Source organism: Oncorhynchus mykiss, chromosome 15 (genome assembly GCF_057628025.1).
Source record: "Oncorhynchus mykiss isolate SJ-2025 chromosome 15, ASM5762802v1, whole genome shotgun sequence".
Classification (NCBI taxonomy): Eukaryota; Metazoa; Chordata; class Actinopteri; order Salmoniformes; family Salmonidae; genus Oncorhynchus; species Oncorhynchus mykiss.
The window spans coordinates 68,720,859-68,741,510 of NC_143036.1; the positions used below are offsets into that span (position 1 = coordinate 68,720,859).

General features: G+C 42.0%; 1 protein-coding gene across 1 annotated transcript in view; it reads right to left on the reverse strand.

Annotated features, from left to right (window-relative positions):
• Positions 1-20,652, reverse strand: part of LOC110501001 (IQ motif and SEC7 domain-containing protein 3) — a 195,664-nt gene that overhangs the window by 14,382 nt on the left and 160,630 nt on the right. The gene's annotated exons all lie outside the window — the stretch shown is intronic.

Below are 20,652 nucleotides of genomic sequence, written 5' to 3' on the forward strand. Positions count from 1 at the left end.
TACACTGATTGAAGTGGATTTAACAGGTGACATCAATAAGGGATAATATTTTCAACCTGTCTCCCCCTTCATCTACACTGATTGAAGTGGATTTAACAGGTGACATCAATAAGGGATCATATCTTTAACCTGTCTCCCCCTTCATCTACACTGATTGAAGTGGATTTAACAGGTGACATCAATAAGGGATCATATCTTTAACCTGTCTCCCCCTTCATCTACACTGATTGAAGTGGATTTAACAGGTGACATCAATAAGGGATCATATCTTTAACCTGTCTCCCCCTTCATCTACACTGATTGAAGTGGATTTAACAGGTGACATCAATAAGGGATCATATCTTCAACCTGTCTCCCCATTCATCTACACTGATTGAAGTGGATTTAACAGGTGACATCAATAAGGGATCATATCTTCAACCTGTCTCCTCCCCTTCATCTACACTGATTGAAGTGGATTTAACAGGTGACATCAATAAGGGATCATATCTTCAACCTATCTCCTCCCCTTCATCTACACTGATTGAAGTGGATTTAACAGGTGACATCAATAAGGGATCATATCTTCAACCTATCTCCTCCCCTTCATCTACACTGATTGAAGTGGATTTAACAAGGGACATCAATAAGGGATCATATCTTCAACCTGTCTCCTCCCCTTCATCTACACTGATTGAAGTGGATTTAACAGGTGACATCAATAAGGGATCATATCTTCAACCTGTCTCCCCCTTCATCTACACTGATTGAAGTGGATTTAACAGGTGACATCAATAAGGGATCATATCTTCAACCTGTCTCCCCCTTCATCTACACTGATTGAAGTGGATTTAACAGGTGACATCAATAAGGGATCATATCTTCAACCTGTCTCCCCCTTCATCTACACTGATTGAAGTGGATTTAACAGGTGACATCAATAAGGGATCATATCTTTAACCTGTCTCCCCCTTCATCTACACTGATTGAAGTGGATTTAACAGGTGACATCAATAAGGGATCATATCTTCAACCTGTCTCCCTCTTCATCTACACTGATTGAAGTGGATTTAACAGGTGACATCAATAAGGGATCATATCTTCAACCTGTCTCCCCCTTCATCTACACTGATTGAAGTGGATTTAACAGGTGACATCAATAAGGGATCATATCTTCAACCTGTCTCCTCCCCTTCATCTACACTGATTGAAGTGGATTTAACAGGTGACATCAATAAGGGATCATATCTTCAACCTATCTCCTCCCCTTCATCTACACTGATTGAAGTGGATTTAACAGGTGACATCAATAAGGGATCATATCTTCAACCTATCTCCTCCCCTTCATCTACACTGATTGAAGTGGATTTAACAAGGGACATCAATAAGGGATCATATCTTCAACCTGTCTCCTCCCCTTCATCTACACTGATTGAAGTGGATTTAACAGGTGACATCAATAAGGGATCATATCTTCAACCTGTCTCCCCCTTCATCTACACTGATTGAAGTGGATTTAACAGGTGACATCAATAAGGGATCATATCTTCAACCTGTCTCCCCCTTCATCTACACTGATTGAAGTGGATTTAACAGGTGACATCAATAAGGGATCATATCTTCAACCTGTCTCCCCCTTCATCTACACTGATTGAAGTGGATTTAACAGGTGACATCAATAAGGGATCATATCTTCAACCTGTCTCCCCCTTCATCTACACTGATTGAAGTGGATTTAACAGGTGACATCAATAAGGGATCATATCTTTAACCTGTCTCCCCCTTCATCTACACTGATTGAAGTGGATTTAACAGGTGACATCAATAAGGGATCATATCTTCAACCTGTCTCCCCCTTCATCTACACTGATTGAAGTGGATTTAACAGGTGACATCAATAAGGGATCATATCTTCAACCTGTCTCCCCCTTCATCTACACTGATTGAAGTGGATTTAACAGGGGACATCAATAAGGGATCATATCTTTAACCTGTCTCCCCCTTAATCTACACTGATTGAAGTGGATTTAACAGGTGACATCAATAAGGGATCATATCTTCAACCTGTCTCCTCCCCTTTATCTACACTGATTGAAGTGGATTTAACAGGTGACATCAATAAGGGATCATATCTTCAACCTGTCTCCCCCTTCATCTACACTGATTGAAGTGGATTTAACAGGTGACATCAATAAGGGATCATATCTTCAACCTGTCTCCCCCTTCATCTACACTGATTGAAGTGGATTTAACAGGTGACATCAATAAGGGATCATATCTTCAACCTGTCTCCTCCCCTTCATCTACACTGATTGAAGTGGATTTAACAGGTGACATCAATAAGGGATCATAGCTTTAACCTGTCTCCCCCTTCATCTACACTGATTGAAGTGGATTTAACAGGTGACATCAATAAGGGATCATATCTTCAACCTGTCTCCTCCCCTTCATCTACACTGATTGAAGTGGATTTAACAGGTGACATCAATAAGGGATCATATCTTCAACCTGTCTCCTCCCCTTTCTCTACACTGATTGAAGTGGATTTAACAGGTGACATCAATAAGGGATCATATCTTCAACCTGTCTCCCCCTTCATCTACACTGATTGAAGTGGATTTAACAGGTGACATCAATAAGGGATCATATCTTCAACCTGTCTCCCCCTTCATCTACACTGATTGAAGTGGATTTAACAGGTGACATCAATAAGGGATCATATCTTCAACCTGTCTCCCCCTTCATCTACACTGATTGAAGTGGATTTAACAGGTGACATCAATAAGGGATCATATCTTTAACCTGTCTCCCCCTTCATCTACACTGATTGAAGTGGATTTAACAGGTGACATCAATAAGGGATCATATCTTCAACCTGTCTCCCCCTTCATCTACACTGATTGAAGTGGATTTAACAGGTGACATCAATAAGGGATCATATCTTCAACCTGTCTCCCCCTTCATCTACACTGATTGAAGTGGATTTAACAGGTGACATCAATAAGGGATCATATCTTCAACCTGTCTCCTCCCCTTCATCTACACTGATTGAAGTGGATTTAACAGGTGACATCAATAAGGGATCATATCTTCAACCTATCTCCTCCCCTTCATCTACACTGATTGAAGTGGATTTAACAGGTGACATCAATAAGGGATCATATCTTCAACCTATCTCCTCCCCTTCATCTACACTGATTGAAGTGGATTTAACAAGGGACATCAATAAGGGATCATATCTTCAACCTGTCTCCTCCCCTTCATCTACACTGATTGAAGTGGATTTAACAGGTGACATCAATAAGGGATCATATCTTCAACCTGTCTCCCCCTTCATCTACACTGATTGAAGTGGATTTAACAGGTGACATCAATAAGGGATCATATCTTCAACCTGTCTCCCCCTTCATCTACACTGATTGAAGTGGATTTAACAGGTGACATCAATAAGGGATCATATCTTCAACCTGTCTCCCCCTTCATCTACACTGATTGAAGTGGATTTAACAGGTGACATCAATAAGGGATCATATCTTCAACCTGTCTCCCCCTTCATCTACACTGATTGAAGTGGATTTAACAGGTGACATCAATAAGGGATCATATCTTTAACCTGTCTCCCCCTTCATCTACACTGATTGAAGTGGATTTAACAGGTGACATCAATAAGGGATCATATCTTCAACCTGTCTCCCCCTTCATCTACACTGATTGAAGTGGATTTAACAGGTGACATCAATAAGGGATCATATCTTCAACCTGTCTCCCCCTTCATCTACACTGATTGAAGTGGATTTAACAGGGGACATCAATAAGGGATCATATCTTTAACCTGTCTCCCCCTTAATCTACACTGATTGAAGTGGATTTAACAGGTGACATCAATAAGGGATCATATCTTCAACCTGTCTCCTCCCCTTTATCTACACTGATTGAAGTGGATTTAACAGGTGACATCAATAAGGGATCATATCTTCAACCTGTCTCCCCCTTCATCTACACTGATTGAAGTGGATTTAACAGGTGACATCAATAAGGGATCATATCTTCAACCTGTCTCCCCCTTCATCTACACTGATTGAAGTGGATTTAACAGGTGACATCAATAAGGGATCATATCTTCAACCTGTCTCCTCCCCTTCATCTACACTGATTGAAGTGGATTTAACAGGTGACATCAATAAGGGATCATAGCTTTAACCTGTCTCCCCCTTCATCTACACTGATTGAAGTGGATTTAACAGGTGACATCAATAAGGGATCATATCTTCAACCTGTCTCCTCCCCTTCATCTACACTGATTGAAGTGGATTTAACAGGTGACATCAATAAGGGATCATATCTTCAACCTGTCTCCTCCCCTTTCTCTACACTGATTGAAGTGGATTTAACAGGTGACATCAATAAGGGATCATATCTTCAACCTGTCTCCCCCTTCATCTACACTGATTGAAGTGGATTTAACAGGTGACATCAATAAGGGATCATATCTTTAACCTGTCTCCCCCTTCATCTACACTGATTGAAGTGGATTTAACAGGTGACATCAATAAGGGATCATATCTTCAACGTGTCTCCCCCTTCATCTACACTGATTGAAGTGGATTTAACAGGTGACATCAATAAGGGATCATATCTTCAACCTGTCTCCCCCTTCATCTACACTGATTGAAGTGGATTTAACAGGTGACATCAATAAGGGATCATATCTTTAACCTGTCTCCCCCTTCATCTACACTGATTGAAGTGGATTTAACAGGTGACATCAATAAGGGATCATATCTTCAACCTGTCTCCCCCATCATCTACACTGATTGAAGTGGATTTAACAGGTGACATCAATAAGGGATCATATCTTCAACCTGTCTCCCCCTTCATCTACACTGATTGAAGTGGATTTAACAGGTGACATCAATAAGGGATCATATCTTTAACCTGTCTCCCCCTTCATCTACACTGATTGAAGTGGATTTAACAGGTGACATCAATAAGGGATCATATCTTCAACCTGTCTCCTCCCCTTCATCTACACTGACTGAAGTGGATTTAACAGGTGACATCAATAAGGGATCATATCTTCAACCTGTCTCCTCCCCTTCATCTACACTGACTGAAGTGGATTTAACAGGTGACATCAATAAGGGATCATATCTTCAACCTGTCTCCTCCCCTTCATCTACACTGACTGAAGTGGATTTAACAGGTGACATCAATAAGGGATCATATCTTCAACCTGTCTCCCCCTTCATCTACACTGACTGAAGTGGATTTAACACGGGACATCAATAAGGGATCATATCTTCAACCTGTCTCCTCCCCTTCATCTACACTGATTGAAGTGGATTTAACAGGGGACATCAATAAGGGATCATATCTTCAACCTGTCTCCCCCTTCATCTACACTGATTGAAGTGGATTTAACAGGTGACATCAATAAGGGATCATATCTTTAACCTGTCTCCTCCCCTTCATCTACACTGATTGAAGTGGATTTAACAGGTGACATCAATAAGGGATCATATCTTCAACCTGTCTCCCCCATCATCTACACTGATTGAAGTGGATTTAACAGGTGACATCAATAAGGGATCATATCTTCAACCTGTCTCCCCCTTCATCTACACTGATTGAAGTGGATTTAACAGGTGACATCAATAAGGGATCATATCTTTAACCTGTCTCCCCCTTCATCTACACTGACTGAAGTGGATTTAACAGGTGACATCAATAAGGGATCATATCTTCAACCTGTCTCCTCCCCTTCATCTACACTGACTGAAGTGGATTTAACAGGTGACATCAATAAGGGATCATATCTTCAACCTGTCTCCTCCCCTTCATCTACACTGACTGAAGTGGATTTAACAGGTGACATCAATAAGGGATCATATCTTCAACCTGTCTCCCCCTTCATCTACACTGACTGAAGTGGATTTAACACGGGACATCAATAAGGGATCATATCTTCAACCTGTCTCCTCCTCTTCATCTACACTGATTGAAGTGGATTTAACAGGGGACATCAATAAGGGATCATATCTTCAACCTGTCTCCCCCTTCATCTACACTGATTGAAGTGGATTTAACAGGTGACATCAATAAGGGATCATATCTTTAACCTGTCTCCTCCCCTTCATCTACACTGATTGAAGTGGATTTAACAGGTGACATCAATAAGGGATCATAGCTTTAACCTGTCTCCTCCCCTTCATCTACACTGATTGAAGTGGATTTAACAGGTGACATCAATAAGGGATCATATCTTCAACCTGTCTCCCCCTTCATCTACACTGACTGAAGTGGATTTAACAGGTGACATCAATAAGGGATCATATCTTTAACCTGTCTCCTCCCCTTCATCTACACTGATTGAAGTGGATTTAACAGGTGACATCAATAAGGGATCATATCTTCAACCTGTCTCCTCCCCTTCATCTACACTGACTGAAGTGGATTTAACAGGTGACATCAATAAGGGATCACATCTTCAACCTGTCTCCTCCCCTTCATCTACACTGACTGAAGTGGATTTAACAGGTGACATCAATAAGGGATCATATCTTCAACCTGTCTCCTCCCCTTCATCTACACTGACTGAAGTGGATTTAACAGGTGACATCAATAAGGGATCATATCTTCAACCTGTCTCCTCCCCTTCATCTACACTGACTGAAGTGGATTTAACAGGTGACATCAATAAGGGATCATATCTTCAACCTGTCTCCCCCTTCATCTACACTGACTGAAGTGGATTTAACACGGGACATCAATAAGGGATCATATCTTCAACCTGTCTCCTCCCCTTCATCTACACTGATTGAAGTGGATTTAACAGGGGACATCAATAAGGGATCATATCTTCAACCTGTCTCCCCCTTCATCTACACTGATTGAAGTGGATTTAACAGGTGACATCAATAAGGGATCATATCTTTAACCTGTCTCCTCCCCTTCATCTACACTGATTGAAGTGGATTTAACAGGTGACATCAATAAGGGATCATAGCTTTAACCTGTCTCCTCCCCTTCATCTACACTGATTGAAGTGGATTTAACAGGTGACATCAATAAGGGATCATATCTTCAACCTGTCTCCCCCTTCATCTACACTGACTGAAGTGGATTTAACAGGTGACATCAATAAGGGATCATATCTTTAACCTGTCTCCTCCCCTTCATATACACTGATTGAAGTGGATTTAACAGGTGACATCAATAAGGGATCATATCTTCAACCTGTCTCCTCCCCTTCATCTACACTGATTGAAGTGGATTTAACAGGTGACATCAATAAGGGATCATATCTTCAACCTGTCTACTCCCCTTCATCTACACTGACTGAAGTGGATTTAACAGGGGACATCAATAAGGGATCATATCTTCAACCTGTCTCCTCCCCTTCATCTACACTGATTGAAGTGGATTTAACAGGTGACATCAATAAGGGATCATATCTTCAACCTGTCTCCTCCCCTTCATCTACACTGATTGAAGTGGATTTAACAGGTGACATCAATAAGGGATCATATCTTCAACCTGTCTCCTCCCCTTCATCTACACTGATTGAAGTGGATTTAACAGGTGACATCAATAAGGGATCATATCTTCAACCTGTCTCCCCCTTCATCTACACTGATTGAAGTGGATTTAACAGGTGACATCAATAAGGGATCATATCTTCAACCTGTCTCCTCCCCTTCATCTACACTGATTGAAGTGGATTTAACAGGTGACATCAATAAGGGATCATATCTTTAACCTGTCTCCTCCCCTTCATCTACACTGATTGAAGTGGATTTAACAGGTGACATCAATAAGGGATCATATCTTTAACCTGTCTCCTCCCCTTCATCTACACTGACTGAAGTGGATTTAACAGGTGACATCAATAAGGGATCATATCTTTAACCTGTCTCCCCCTTCATCTACACTGATTGAAGTGGATTTAACAGGTGACATCAATAAGGGATCATATCTTCAACCTGTCTCCCCCTTCATCTACACTGATTGAAGTGGATTTAACAGGTGACATCAATAAGGGATCATATCTTTAACCTGTCTCCCCCTTCATCTACACTGATTGAAGTGGATTTAACAGGTGACATCAATAAGGGATCATATCTTCAACCTGTCTCCTCCCCTTCATCTACACTGACTGAAGTGGATTTAACAGGTGACATCAATAAGGGATCACATCTTCAACCTGTCTCCTCCCCTTCATCTACACTGACTGAAGTGGATTTAACAGGTGACATCAATAAGGGATCATATCTTCAACCTGTCTCCTCCCCTTCATCTACACTGACTGAAGTGGATTTAACAGGTGACATCAATAAGGGATCATATCTTCAACCTGTCTCCTCCCCTTCATCTACACTGACTGAAGTGGATTTAACAGGTGACATCAATAAGGGATCATATCTTCAACCTGTCTCCCCCTTCATCTACACTGACTGAAGTGGATTTAACACGGGACATCAATAAGGGATCATATCTTCAACCTGTCTCCTCCTCTTCATCTACACTGATTGAAGTGGATTTAACAGGGGACATCAATAAGGGATCATATCTTCAACCTGTCTCCCCCTTCATCTACACTGATTGAAGTGGATTTAACAGGTGACATCAATAAGGGATCATATCTTTAACCTGTCTCCTCCCCTTCATCTACACTGATTGAAGTGGATTTAACAGGTGACATCAATAAGGGATCATAGCTTTAACCTGTCTCCTCCCCTTCATCTACACTGATTGAAGTGGATTTAACAGGTGACATCAATAAGGGATCATATCTTCAACCTGTCTCCCCCTTCATCTACACTGACTGAAGTGGATTTAACAGGTGACATCAATAAGGGATCATATCTTTAACCTGTCTCCTCCCCTTCATCTACACTGATTGAAGTGGATTTAACAGGTGACATCAATAAGGGATCATATCTTCAACCTGTCTCCTCCCCTTCATCTACACTGACTGAAGTGGATTTAACAGGTGACATCAATAAGGGATCACATCTTCAACCTGTCTCCTCCCCTTCATCTACACTGACTGAAGTGGATTTAACAGGTGACATCAATAAGGGATCATATCTTCAACCTGTCTCCTCCCCTTCATCTACACTGACTGAAGTGGATTTAACAGGTGACATCAATAAGGGATCATATCTTCAACCTGTCTCCTCCCCTTCATCTACACTGACTGAAGTGGATTTAACAGGTGACATCAATAAGGGATCATATCTTCAACCTGTCTCCCCCTTCATCTACACTGACTGAAGTGGATTTAACACGGGACATCAATAAGGGATCATATCTTCAACCTGTCTCCTCCCCTTCATCTACACTGATTGAAGTGGATTTAACAGGGGACATCAATAAGGGATCATATCTTCAACCTGTCTCCCCCTTCATCTACACTGATTGAAGTGGATTTAACAGGTGACATCAATAAGGGATCATATCTTTAACCTGTCTCCTCCCCTTCATCTACACTGATTGAAGTGGATTTAACAGGTGACATCAATAAGGGATCATAGCTTTAACCTTTCTCCTCCCCTTCATCTACACTGATTGAAGTGGATTTAACAGGTGACATCAATAAGGGATCATATCTTCAACCTGTCTCCCCCTTCATCTACACTGACTGAAGTGGATTTAACAGGTGACATCAATAAGGGATCATATCTTTAACCTGTCTCCTCCCCTTCATATACACTGATTGAAGTGGATTTAACAGGTGACATCAATAAGGGATCATATCTTCAACCTGTCTCCTCCCCTTCATCTACACTGATTGAAGTGGATTTAACAGGTGACATCAATAAGGGATCATATCTTCAACCTGTCTACTCCCCTTCATCTACACTGACTGAAGTGGATTTAACAGGGGACATCAATAAGGGATCATATCTTCAACCTGTCTCCTCCCCTTCATCTACACTGATTGAAGTGGATTTAACAGGTGACATCAATAAGGGATCATATCTTCAACCTGTCTCCTCCCCTTCATCTACACTGATTGAAGTGGATTTAACAGGTGACATCAATAAGGGATCATATCTTCAACCTGTCTCCTCCCCTTCATCTACACTGATTGAAGTGGATTTAACAGGTGACATCAATAAGGGATCATATCTTCAACCTGTCTCCCCCTTCATCTACACTGATTGAAGTGGATTTAACAGGTGACATCAATAAGGGATCATATCTTCAACCTGTCTCCTCCCCTTCATCTACACTGATTGAAGTGGATTTAACAGGTGACATCAATAAGGGATCATATCTTTAACCTGTCTCCTCCCCTTCATCTACACTGATTGAAGTGGATTTAACAGGTGACATCAATAAGGGATCATATCTTTAACCTGTCTCCTCCCCTTCATCTACACTGACTGAAGTGGATTTAACAGGTGACATCAATAAGGGATCATATCTTTAACCTGTCTCCCCCTTCATCTACACTGATTGAAGTGGATTTAACAGGTGACATCAATAAGGGATCATATCTTTAACCTGTCTCCCCCTTCATCTACACTGATTGAAGTGGATTTAACAGGTGACATCAATAAGGGATCATATCTTCAACCTGTCTCCCCCTTCATCTACACTGATTGAAGTGGATTTAACAGGTGACATCAATAAGGGATCATAGCTTTAACCTGTCTCCTCCCCTTCATCTACACTGATTGAAGTGGATTTAACAGGTGACATCAATAAGGGATCATATCTTCAACCTGTCTCCCCCTTCATCTACACTGATTGAAGTGGATTTAACAGGGGACATCAATAAGGGATCATATCTTCAACCTGTCTCCCCCTTCATCTACACTGATTGAAGTGGATTTAATAAGGGACATCAATAAGGGATCATATCTTCAACCTGTCTCCCCCTTCATCTACACTGATTGAAGAGGATTTAACAGGGGACATCAATAAGGGATCATATCTTCAACCTGTCTCCTCCCCTTCATCTACACTGATTGAAGTGGATTTAACAGGTGACATCAATAAGGGATCATATCTTCAACCTGTCTCCTCCCCTTCATCTACACTGATTGAAGTGGATTTAACAGGTGACATCAATAAGGGATCATATCTTCAACCTGTCTCCCCCTTCATCTACACTGATTGAAGTGGATTTAACAGGTGACATCAATAAGGGATCATATCTTTAACTTGTCTCCCCCTTCATCTACACTGATTGAAGTGGATTTAACAGGGGACATCAATAAGGGATCATATCTTCAACCTGTCTCCCCCTTCATCTACACTGATTGAAGTGGATTTAACAGGTGACATCAATAAGGGATCATATCTTCAACCTGTCTCCTCCCCTTCATCTACACTGACTGAAGTGGATTTAACAGGTGACATCAATAAGGGATCACATCTTCAACCTGTCTCCTCCCCTTCATCTACACTGACTGAAGTGGATTTAACAGGTGACATCAATAAGGGATCATATCTTCAACCTGTCTCCTCCCCTTCATCTACACTGACTGAAGTGGATTTAACAGGTGACATCAATAAGGGATCATATCTTCAACCTGTCTCCTCCCCTTCATCTACACTGACTGAAGTGGATTTAACAGGTGACATCAATAAGGGATCATATCTTGAACCTGTCTCCCCCTTCATCTACACTGACTGAAGTGGATTTAACACGGGACATCAATAAGGGATCATATCTTCAACCTGTCTCCTCCCCTTCATCTACACTGATTGAAGTGGATTTAACAGGGGACATCAATAAGGGATCATATCTTCAACCTGTCTCCCCCTTCATCTACACTGATTGAAGTGAATTTAACAGGTGACATCAATAAGGGATCATATCTTTAACCTGTCTCCTCCCCTTCATCTACACTGATTGAAGTGGATTTAACAGGTGACATCAATAAGGGATCATATCTTCAACCTGTCTCCCCCATCATCTACACTGATTGAAGTGGATTTAACAGGTGACATCAATAAGGGATCATATCTTCAACCTGTCTCCCCCTTCATCTACACTGATTGAAGTGGATTTAACAGGTGACATCAATAAGGGATCATATCTTTAACCTGTCTCCCCCTTCATCTACACTGATTGAAGTGGATTTAACAGGTGACATCAATAAGGGATCATATCTTCAACCTGTCTCCTCCCCTTCATCTACACTGACTGAAGTGGATTTAACAGGTGACATCAATAAGGGATCACATCTTCAACCTGTCTCCTCCCCTTCATCTACACTGACTGAAGTGGATTTAACAGGTGACATCAATAAGGGATCATATCTTCAACCTGTCTCCTCCCCTTCATCTACACTGACTGAAGTGGATTTAACAGGTGACATCAATAAGGGATCATATCTTCAACCTGTCTCCTCCCCTTCATCTACACTGACTGAAGTGGATTTAACAGGTGACATCAATAAGGGATCATATCTTCAACCTGTCTCCCCCTTCATCTACACTGACTGAAGTGGATTTAACACGGGACATCAATAAGGGATCATATCTTCAACCTGTCTCCTCCCCTTCATCTACACTGATTGAAGTGGATTTAACAGGTGACATCAATAAGGGATAATATCTTCAACCTGTCTCCTCCCCTTCATCTACACTGATTGAAGTGGATTTAACAGGTGACATCAATAAGGGATCATATCTTCAACCTGTCTCCCCCTTCATCTACACTGATTGAAGTGGATTTAACAGGTGACATCAATAAGGGATCATATCTTCAACCTGTCTCCTCCCCTTCATCTACACTGATTGAAGTGGATTTAACAGGTGACATCAATAAGGGATCATATCTTTAACCTGTCTCCTCCCCTTCATCTACACTGATTGAAGTGGATTTAACAGGTGACATCAATAAGGGATCATATCTTTAACCTGTCTCCTCCCCTTCATCTACACTGACTGAAGTGGATTTAACAGGTGACATCAATAAGGGATCATATCTTTAACCTGTCTCCCCCTTCATCTACACTGATTGAAGTGGATTTAACAGGTGACATCAATAAGGGATCATATCTTTAACCTGTCTCCCCCTTCATCTACACTGATTGAAGTGGATTTAACAGGTGACATCAATAAGGGATCATATCTTCAACCTGTCTCCCCCTTCATCTACACTGATTGAAGTGGATTTAACAGGTGACATCAATAAGGGATCATAGCTTTAACCTGTCTCCTCCCCTTCATCTACACTGATTGAAGTGGATTTAACAGGTGACATCAATAAGGGATCATATCTTCAACCTGTCTCCCCCTTCATCTACACTGATTGAAGTGGATTTAACAGGGGACATCAATAAGGGATCATATCTTCAACCTGTCTCCCCCTTCATCTACACTGATTGAAGTGGATTTAATAAGGGACATCAATAAGGGATCATATCTTCAACCTGTCTCCCCCTTCATCTACACTGATTGAAGTGGATTTAACAGGGGACATCAATAAGGGATCATATCTTCAACCTGTCTCCTCCCCTTCATCTACACTGATTGAAGTGGATTTAACAGGTGACATCAATAAGGGATCATATCTTCAACCTGTCTCCTCCCCTTCATCTACACTGATTGAAGTGGATTTAACAGGTGACATCAATAAGGGATCATATCTTCAACCTGTCTCCCCCTTCATCTACACTGATTGAAGTGGATTTAACAGGTGACATCAATAAGGGATCATATCTTCAACCTGTCTCCCCCTTCATCTACACTGATTGAAGTGGATTTAACAGGTGACATCAATAAGGGATCATATCTTTAACTTGTCTCCCCCTTCATCTACACTGATTGAAGTGGATTTAACAGGGGACATCAATAAGGGATCATATCTTCAACCTGTCGCCCCCTTCATCTACACTGATTGAAGTGGATTTAACAGGGGACATCAATAAGGAATCATATCTTCAACCTGTCTCCCCCTTCATCTACACTGATTGAAGTGGATTTAATAAGGGACATCAATAAGGGATCATATCTTCAACCTGTCTCCCCCTTCATCTACACTGATTGAAGTGGATTTAACAGGTGACATCAATAAGGGATCATATCTTTAACTTGTCTCCCCCTTCATCTACACTGATTGAAGTGGATTTAACAGGGGACATCAATAAGGGATCATAGCTTTAACCTGTCTCCTCCCCTTCATCTACACTGATTGAAGTGGATTTAACAGGTGACATCAATAAGGGATCATATATTTAACCTGTCTCCCCCTTCATCTACACTGATTGAAGTGGATTTAACAGGGGACATCAATAATGGATCATATCTTCAACCTGTCTCCCCCTTCATCTACACTGATTGAAGTGGATTTAACAGGGGACATCAATAAGGGATCATATCTTTAACCTGTCTCCTCCCCTTCATCTACACTGATTGAAGTGGATTTAACAGGGGACATCAATAAGGGATCATATCTTTAACTTGTCTCCCCCTTCATCTACACTGATTGAAGTGGATTTAACAGGGGACATCAATAAGGGATCATAGCTTTAACCTGTCTCCTCCCCTTCATCTACACTGATTGAAGTGGATTTAACAGGTGACATCAATAAGGGATCATATCTTTAACCTGTCTCCCCCTTCATCTACACTGATTGAAGTGGATTTAACAGGGGACATCAATAAGGGATCATATCTTCAACCTGTCTCCCCCTTCATCTACACTGATTGAAGTGGATTTAACAGGGGACATCAATAAGGGATCACAGCTTTTTGCCTTTTCATTTTATACACCAGTGGTGCAACTAGTGCTTTCTTTCCACACTGAACCAAAACAGGGGCGGCTGTGAAGCAAAACTCTCAAACCAAAAACATGAATCTTGTGGAGACAGGGGTGAAAAATGCAATCTGTTCATTATTATATCAGGTGCCTGTGTGTGTATGTATGTGTGTGCACATGCGCACATGCGCATGCATCCTGTGCTAGTGTGTACGCATGTGTGACTTCCCTAAAGCAAACAGACAAACTAGCAAACACACACACACAAGCACTAGCACACACACACACACAAACACCACTCTCCTCCGCATCTCTTCTCCCTGGCTGCTTTCAGGAGAGCTGCCCTCTCCTTTGTTCTTGTTTTGTCCAGAGTGTTTGGCTGCTCTGTAGCAGAGAACACTAACAAAAGGTCAGTGGCCAGGGTCTCTGTCAGGAATCAGACTGGGAGACAAACACATACATGCCAACCCTGTCCAACTTTTTAGAGTACCAGACGCGCTCAGCAAATTGGAGATTCAACTGGCAGGCATAGCACATGCCGAAATGGGGTCCCCCCACGCTCGTGCACGCGCTGTTTGTGAGTCTGATTGCAATTATAGAATTGTACCAAATCAAGTCCATACAAGGTTGGAATACTTTCTTTCCTGACAGCATCCCATGTACACACATGGTAAACGTCACTAACAAGATGGAGATACAGTGCCTTGCGAAAGTATTCGGCCCCCTTGAACTTTGCGACCTTCTGCCACATTTCAGGCTTCAAACATAAAGATATAAAACTGTATTTTTTTGTGAAGAATCAACAACAAGTGGGACACAATCATGAAGTGGAACGACATTTATTGGATTTCTCAAACTTTTTTAACAAATCAAAAACTGAAAAATTGGGCGTGCAAAATTATTCAGCCCCCTTAAGTTAATACTTTGTAGCGCCACCTTTTGCTGCGATTACAGCTGTAAGTCGCTTGGGGTATGTCTCTATCAGTTTTGCACATCGAGAGACTGACATTTTTTCCCATTCCTCCTTGCAAAACAGCTCGAGCTCAGTGAGGTTGGATGGAGAGCATTTGTGAACAGCAGTTTTCAGTTCTTTCCACAGATTCTCGATTGGATTCAGGTCTGGACTTTGACTTGGCCATTCTAACACCTGGATATGTTTATTTTTGAACCATTCCATTGTAGATTTTGCTTTATGTTTTGGATCATTGTCTTGTTGGAAGACAAATCTCCGTCCCAGTCTCAGGTCTTTTGCAGACTCCATCAGGTTTTCTTCCAGAATGGTCCTGTATTTGGCTCCATCCATCTTCCCATCAATTGTAACCATCTTCCCTGTCCCTGCTGAAGAAAAGCAGGCCCAAACCATGATGCTGCCACCACCATGTTTGACAGTGGGGATGGTGTGTTCAGGGTGATGAGCTGTGTTGCTTTTACGCCAAACATAACGTCTTGCATTGTTGCCAAAAAAGTTAAATTTTGGTTTCATCTGACCAGAGCACCTTCTTCCACATGTTTGGTGTGTCTCCCAGGTGGCTTGTGGCAAACTTTAAATGACACTTTTTATGGATATCTTTAAGAAATGGCTTTCTTCTTGCCACTCTTCCATAAAGGCCAGATTTGTGCAATATACGACTGATTGTTGTCATATGGACAGAGTCTCCCACCTCAGCTGTAGATCTCTGCAGTTCATCCAGAGTGATCATTGGCCTCTTGGCTGCATCTCTGATCAGTCTTCTCCTTGGATGAGCTGAAAGTTTAGAGGGACGGCCAGGTCTTGGTAGATTTGCAGTGGTCTGATACTCCTTCCATTTCAATATTATCGCTTGCACAGTGCTCCTTGGGATGTTTAAAGCTTGGGAAATCTTTTTGTATCCAAATCCGGCTTTAAACTTCTTCACAACAGTATCTCGGACCTGCCTGGTGTGTTCCTTGTTCTTCATGATGCTCTCTGCGCTTTTGACGGACCTCTGAGACTATCACAGTGCAGGTGCATTTATACGGAGACTTGATTACACACAGGTGGATTGTATTTATCATCATTAGTCATTTAGGTCAACATTGGATCATTCAGAGATCCTCACTGAACTTCTGGAGAGAGTTTGCTGCACTGAAAGTAAAGGGGCTGAATAATTTTGCACGCCCAATTTTTCAGTTTTTGATTTGTTAAAAAAGTTTGAAATATCCAATAAATGTCGTTCCACTTCATGATTGTGTCCCACTTGTTGTTGCTTCTTCACAAAACAATACAGTTTTATATCTTTATGTTTGAAGCCTGAAATGTGGCAAAAGGTCGCAAAGTTCAAGGGGACCGAATACTTTCGCAAGGCACTGTAGAAAGAACACACAAAGTTATTTGTTTAGATACAAAATTTACAAACGTCTTATCCGTTTAAAAAAGCTGCTCTGTCTGTTTCTTTCAGTCTCCTCACTCTCATCGTCTGACATTGCTTTACTGACTGGCTGCAACAACAATGATTTACTAAAGTAGCTGCTATTTTGTTTGGGACCTATGCTTACTTGTTTTTCATGAGCACAGTGCTTAGACAAACATAATGGATCACACCTGGTTCAGTTCACTCCTCTGAAAAGGTGTTTACAAATGAGAAATAAAAGTACAGAACATATCAAATAAATATATGTTTTGTGGAATTAGCACAGATGGTCAGTATGTTTATTCCATTTCCTGTGGAGATAATTATCTATAATGTTTTTCTTAGCACATGACCCCAAGTTTAGTCTTTATAGTAGAGGAACGCTTGTCACCTCTCAAACAGGGCCCGCTCACAAGTATTGTCTTTTTAGACACGGTTCCTAATCAACTCTAAAAGCAAAATCATTTTGAAAACATAAAAACTAAAACAAATGATCGCATCGACACAGAGCGCAAACTGGCTACACAAAGCGTAACTAGGCTACCGCCAAGGGAATCTGACCGCTGTTCGCTAGAAGAGTCCGGTGTTTCAGCCGATGTAAAGGTGCCTATGGTATTTCTTTGCAGCGCATACATCATTTCAGATTTTGGAAATTGATAAAATCTCAAATCTAGTGCAAAGGCATTTTAGAAGCACGGCCTCTATAGCTGATACCAGACACTCATTCTTCATCGCGCAGTCTTCTAAAATCCCAACTCCATTTAATGCCAAGATGGTTATATTTCTTTTTGATTATACTTTTGTGATGCTTTTTGTGACGTGGATCATAGTTACAGTCTATCAGGTTGCGTCATTATCGTAATGTTACGTGGAAAAAAACAACTAAAAACAACTAATAATAAAATATCACACTCGCACAAATGAGACCAGTTATTTTTCGTATTTGCATTTAATTTATTTCACTAGCAAATGCGAGTGAACTGCTGGCACTTTAGAGACCACTGAATGTTCATCTTCTTAGCTTGAAACAATTAGTGTTTACCTTTCCACAGCACACAGAGTCGAAAATAGATTTGTCAATGTGTTCACGTACAGCTGACAGTTGGCAAACTCAGCATCAAAACAAACAGGAGGAGGGGCCGATACCGGGTAGCTACGTCGAATAATGATGTATTCATCTCCATGTCGGTTGACACAAACTCCGTACATGTCTGTGTGTTGCAGCTCGAGAATCGGGATGTTAGATTTACTCAGTATAATTATTTTTTATTAAAATGTAAAACAAATAAAACATAAAAAATAAGCCCCTATTCATTTCTGCGTACTTTTAACTCGGATCTCGTACCTGCGTACATGGACAGAGAATTGCGTAGTTGGTACGCAAAATGCGTGCATGTTGGTAGGTCTGCAAACAACAAGGTGCCTGCCTGGCTAGAACCAGCACCTCCCCTGGACATAGGCTCAATTCGAAATAGTCTCCTAGTCCGCACCCCAAGGCAGATCTGAAAGTATAAGATGTTTGAATGATAGAGGAAGGGCTCTCTGATAGGGGTATCCAATATTACGAAACTTCCCCTTAGCCTATCTAATCGTTTCAGATCTTGAAAAGTGCCTAGGGGTAGGGGTTGATTTGTGAATCAGTAGCCTGTTTAAAAAGTCTGTGTGCCCTGTATGGCTGTTTTTCTCTCTTTAGTATTGGTCAGTAAGCCCCAACAGCACGGTTTCTTCCTGATCGCTCCTCTCTTTTGGACCCCAGGCCTCTAGCTTCTCCTTGTTAATGTGTTCAACCTTTAAATCTGTGCTGCAGCGGGGACTTGTTTCTCTGTACTTATCCTCTCACAGAGTATCAAGGCACTGTCAGACAGGCAAGGCAGGGAAACCTCCAGGGTTAATCCCAGAGTAAGGCTGATAAGAAATCAACGCTGCCCAGGGAGATGCTGATGATACGACAACACACATACTGTACATGCATGCATGAGCGCGCACGCGCTCGCACACACACATGCACAGGTAGCAGACTGTATTGCCACCCTGATTTGCTATATCTTTAACCAAAGCCTAAAGGAGTGTGTGTTTCCACAGGCGTGGGAGGAAGCTAAAGTAATTCCACTGCCTGAAAATAGTAAAGCACCCTTTGGTGGCTCTAACAGGAAAGAATTAGCAAAGCTGCAGCTGGCTCAAAACAGAGCAGCATGCCTTGCACATCCAGAACTAACATCAACAATATGCATGCTAGTATTTCCTGGTTGAGGGTTTATAAGAGATTACTGTTTCTCTTGTTTCTATGAGAAATATTACTGTGGTGGAAATTCCAGATTGTCTGCATAATCAAATAACATTTAGCTCAGACACACATACATACCCCACAAGACATGTCACCAGGGGTCTCTTCACAGTCCCCAAGACATTCCACCAGGGGTCTCTTCACAGTCCCCAAGACATTCCACCAGGGGTCTCTTCACAGTCTCCAAGACATGCCACCAGGGGTCTCTTCACAGTCCCCAAGACATGCCACCAGGGGTCTCTTCACAGTCCCCAAGACATTCCACCAGGGGTCTCTTCACAGTCTCCAAGACATGCCACCAGGGGTCTCTTCACAGTCCCCGAGACATGCCACCAGGGGTCTCTTCACAGTCCCCGAGACATGCCACCAGGGGTCTCTTCACAGTCCCCAAGACATTCCACCAGGGGTCTCTTCACAGTCTCCAAGACATGCCACCAGGGGTCTCTTCACAGTCCCCGAGACATGCCACCAGGGGTCTCTTCACAGTCCCCGAGACATGCCACCAGGGGTCTCTTCACAGTCCCCTAGACATTCCACCAGGGGTCTCTTCACAGTCCCCGAGACATGCCACCAGGGGTCTCTTCACAGTCCCATAGACATGCCACCAGGGGTCTCTTCAGAGCCCACAAGACATTCCACCAGCACTCTTTTCACAGTCCCGAAGACATGTCACCAGGGGTCTCTTCACAGTCCCCAAGTCCAAAACAAATTCACGGCAACATACAGTATTATACAGAGCCATGATCACATGGAACTATCTTCCATATCCATTTACTCAGCAAACAGCAAAATAACCCTTAAACAACATCTCATGGAACAGAGGGGACTGTGAGGGGACACACACACACAGAGACAATTTTAGTTGTGTTGCTTGTATATGGTTGTATTTTAAATGTGTGTGACTTTCCTTGTCTATCAGTGAATCAGTGTCATGTTTATAGTGTTTTTGTAGAACCCAGGAAGAGTAGCTGCTGCTTCTGCTAAAGATAATGGGGATCCTTATAACCAAATAATAAACAATTAAACACAAACATGCACACACACTCAGGCAGACATGCACACACACTCAGGCAGACATGCACACACACTCAGGTAGACATGCACACACACTCAGGTAGACATGCACACACACTCAGGTAGACATGCACACACACTCAGGCAGACATGCACACACACTCAGGCAGACATGCACACACACTCAGGCAGACATGCACACACACTCAGGCAGACATGCACACACACTCAGGCAGACATGCACACACACTCAGGCAGACATGCACACACACTCAGGCAGA